Source organism: Hyaena hyaena, unplaced genomic scaffold (genome assembly GCF_003009895.1).
Source record: "Hyaena hyaena isolate Hyena2069 unplaced genomic scaffold, ASM300989v1 scaffold_881, whole genome shotgun sequence".
NCBI classification, from domain to species: Eukaryota; Metazoa; Chordata; class Mammalia; order Carnivora; family Hyaenidae; genus Hyaena; species Hyaena hyaena.
The window spans coordinates 412599-417146 of record NW_024081511.1 but is presented as its reverse complement, the minus strand read 5'-3'; positions in this window follow the sequence as shown (position 1 = coordinate 417146).

Below are 4548 nucleotides of genomic sequence, written 5' to 3'. Positions count from 1 at the left end.
GCATGGGAAAATGTGGGTGGGTGCCTGGTGTTGTCTGTGTTGGATGTGATTTCAAATCCATCTATTTATGACAAAAGAAAAATTGTTTTTTTAAAGATGTCTTGCTCTATAAGTGAAGTAAGCTGTGCCGGAATGTCATCATAGCTGTTGTCACCCATAAGTGCTCAGTAGTTCAGCTCCTGAGAGGCCCTGCAGGAAACTTATCAAAAGAACATATGAAGATACAATTGTGGGAGGGGGACATTGAGGTTATATATACTGAGAATCTGTGAGGGCTCTCAGAGTGTTCAGTCTGTGCCTTTGCTGATTAAATAGATCTCTCAAGGAATTGCAGGGCTGTGTTCTTTCAGCAGGCTCCATGGGGGACTCTGTTTCTTTTCTTTTTCCACCATCTAGAAGCTGACTGCATCCTTGGCTCAAGGTCCCTTTGTCCCTTCCTCCACCTTCGGAAAGAATCACTGGTCCTTGCCTTCTCTAACTCTAATCTGTTTGCCTCCTTCTAATAAAGATGATTGTGGTTACACTGGGCTTATTTGGATAATCCAAGATAATCTTCCCACCCCAAATTATGAACTTAATGTTATCTATAAAGTTCTAAGTAAGGTAACAGGTTTCAGAGATTAGGGTGTAGAAATCTGTGAAGATGGGGCATTAATTTCTGATTACCACAAAAATTAAAATAACTTTCACTATGTTACTCATTTTTCAGGATGTTGGCTACTTTTACTGCATATCACAAATTTTGATGTTCTGTTTTCATTTTCATGTAGTTTAAAATTTTTAAAATTTCTCTTGAGATTTCTTCTTCAATTAATGTGTTATAGAGAAATGTGTTGTTAATCTCCACATATTGCAGGATTTCCCAATTGTCTTTCTGTTACCAATTTTTAGCTTAATTCCATTGTGGTCTGAAAGCAGACATTATATGATTTCTATTTTTAAAAATTCAAAAGGCATGTTTTATGGCCCAGAATGTGGTCTATTTTGGCAATTATTTCATGTGAATCTGAGAAGAATGTTTATTCTGAGGTTGTTAGACAAAGTAGTATATAGATATAAAGTATATCCAATTAATTGATGATGTTGTTGAGTTCAACTATGTCCTTACTAATTTTCTCCCTGCTAGATATGTCCATTTCTGGGAAAGGGGTATTGAAATCTTCAACTATGATTACAGAACCATCTATTTCTCCTTGAATTACTATCAGTTTTAACCTCTCATGGTTTGATGTTCTGGGGTTAGGCACATACATGCTAGGATTTGTTAGGTCTTGTTGGAGAATTGACCTGTCATTACAGACACTGACCTGTCTCTATTCCTGATAACTTTCCTTGCTTTGAAGTCTGCTCTGTTGGAAATTAATTAATTAATTGGTTAACAGAAGAACCAAGGTAGCATAGGGTGATACCATATCCATTATTCTTCAAAAGATCTGGTTACTTCCCCAGTCCCACAGAAGAGGTTTTTTACAGTAATATTAATGGAAGGAAGGCCACTTTTGATTGAAATATACCACAACTCAGTAATTCTGCCACAATTTAGGTGTTCTCAGTATACGGCCACCTCATGAACCCATCATAAATTGATAATGTTTTAGGCAGGTTAAATGGCCAAACAGAACAAGTTTTGTGTTTGTTCATTTTTTACCTAATCAATGTCCCTGATCTTAAAACTCTTATGTATGTCATAATAGTGTATAAAATCTGCTTTTACCAGTGTCGATTGGTTTATTGTTGGCTTGTTGACTAAAATGCCAATTTATGAAAATGACAAATATTATAAATTCTTCTTGCAATAGTTACACTTGGTCAAGTGAAAAATTGTTTATAACTAAAATCTTTTTTAATTTCCATGCTACTGGCTGTGCTTCTTCATCTCATAGCGTCTTTGTTCAAGGAACAGTTTTAATTTTAATTAGCTCTATTTCCATTTGGTGAATATCTTGCTATCCTCAGCATCCAGAACCAATTGGATTTATGCCTTAGCATTTCCTCACAGCACTGTTCCAATCTATACTAATAAAAGACAAAAAAAGAAAGCTTTAAAATTTAACCTCGAAATTTATATAGACCAGCAATTGCACATATTTTGTTCTTTCTCCCAGGGCACTTATTAGGAAAAGTGGCTATTAGTTCTTTAAATCATACTAAATTGCCATTTGAGTCCAAAGAGATTGGGCTTCTTTCCACATTTCCCAGCTATCTTCCTTTTAACTGATATTTAATGTATCATTTATGCTTTATTTACATATACTCCTTGGCATTGCTTCTAAGAGTAAGAAAGATCAGCTGATGGGTCTATAAGAGTGGAATCATGGAGTTAAATTGACTTTGCTTGACTAATCTATATAAACTAGGTCTGTCTTAGGATGTAGGATTTATTATTATTCAAGCATAGTGAAGCCAGCAAATCAGAAAATTATTGCTATTAATGATTCACAGTTATGAAGGGAAGAAGGTCATGTCTCTCCATGTAGAACCATACAAGAGAACACCAATATTAGTCACAGGCTGGAGAGAGTAGGGAATTTCAGGAAAGCCTTTATCATGGTTTTCCTGGGAAGGAATGGGCAAGGCAGGGTAGGTAATCCAGTCAGGTTTGGGATTAGGAAATTCAACAATTTGCTAATTGGCTCTGGAGTTTTGGGATTGGCTTCAGCTGTCTGATGCTGGCCTAGGGTGATTAGGTCAGGGGACAGAGGCCCTGGGTGTGAGAGTCTAATAAGGGGGGAATGGAAAGGAATGGGCCATTGTTCAGTTTGCATATGAAAGGCCTGCTCCTTGAAGAGTCATTGCCAAATGCAGGAACTGGGTAACCTGTGGTTAGGAGGGCCCAAGATAACACAGAGAGTACAAAACGGTGGTAATACAAGGTCCACAATTTCCCTATATTTTTAGCAAATGGTGTGCAAAATTCAAGTAGAAATTTTCACAACACTGCCTTAATTTTTACAAATTTTTAAAGTAAATTTATTTTATTTTTATGTGTGTATTTGTGTATGTGTCTGAGTGCATGTGCCACTGTATGCATGCGTGTATGTGTGTGTTTTAATACATCTGTCAACCAGAAAATGAAATTTGTTTTGTGTTCAAAACAAAGATTTATGAAACATGACTTTACTATTTTTTTAATAAATATTTCTTATTGATCAATCCCATGCAGAACAAGTGAATGCTTTTAAATTCACTTATAACTCAAATATCCCCATGTGTTCCAGTCTTGTATGGTTATATTTACTCTCAATATCTTAATAACTTATTTGAGAACACATTTTCATTTCCTCCCTTATTGATGTCTTTGAGGTCCTGAAGGTGGGGGAGAAGGAGAGCTATATTTCTCTACTCTCCTTTCTCACCAAAATCCTGCTTCATTTGCAGAACCTTACTATTTCATGCTCTCTGGCTCCTTTCTTCTACTCTACTTTCAAATGAGTATGGAGCACAGTTTCCTTTTCATTACCCCAACCAAATAAAAGCTCCACATTACTCTTAGAATATCTCCATTGATGATTTGGTGATCCATTGGGTGAGTACTGAACATAATCAGAAACGACTTTGGGTTAAAAGGCAGATATCACTGGTTTTCAAAATTAACGAGTCATTTCACCACAGAACAGCCTACGAAATGTCTCCTTCCTTACCGCCATAAAGTCCTAGCTCCTTGGTTGTCCATGTCTTCAAATTTTAGTCCTTCACATCTCCCCACTCATTTTAGTCCCTTACTTCTCCCCACCAACTTACTTTAGAAACACAATATTCTATCACCTTTTTATGCAGACTGAATTAATTTGTTTTTCCTCTAAAAGCTTTCTCAAGGAAATTAGCCATTGAACTCATTACAAATAATAAAAATGTCAACAATATCATGATTACAAGGACAGAAAGAAAAGTCAAATTTTTAAATGTTAATTTATTTATTTTAAGAGACTGAAGAGAGTGTGTGCATGCACATGAGAGTCAGGGAGGGGCAGAGAGAGGGAGACAGAGAATCCCAAATAGGCTCTGTGTCATCAGCACAGAGCTCGACTTGGGGCTTGATTCCAAGAACTGTGAGATCATAACCTGAGCTGAAATGAAGAGCAGGTCACTCAACCAACTGAGCCACCCAGCCAAAATATTTTCATAAGTATCTATCTCTTCCAATTTTGGATTATAAACAACTAACTGAACTCCATCCAATTTTTAAAGTAATACCCTCCCCTATTGCAGTATATACTACATAATATTTGCCCCTGTATCATATATAGTACTAAAGAACAAAGCTAACCTAAAAAGAATTCACAAATGCCACTTTATTACTGCTCAGAGACTTGAACAAGAAAAACTTAATTATGAATAAGTTCAAATCAAATGAATTTGGTCCTGGAGGTCCTGGAGAATTTATCCAATTTGATCTATTATTCCCTCTCAGAGTCTTTTATAATTTTCTTTCCTTATAGGATTTTGTGTGGCTGTGCAAATATAATTCAGTGTTAATATTATTTTTTAATGTCTGTCATCTGTTAACTCTAAGCTGCGTAGAGCAGAGGTATCCTACCCACTGCTGGA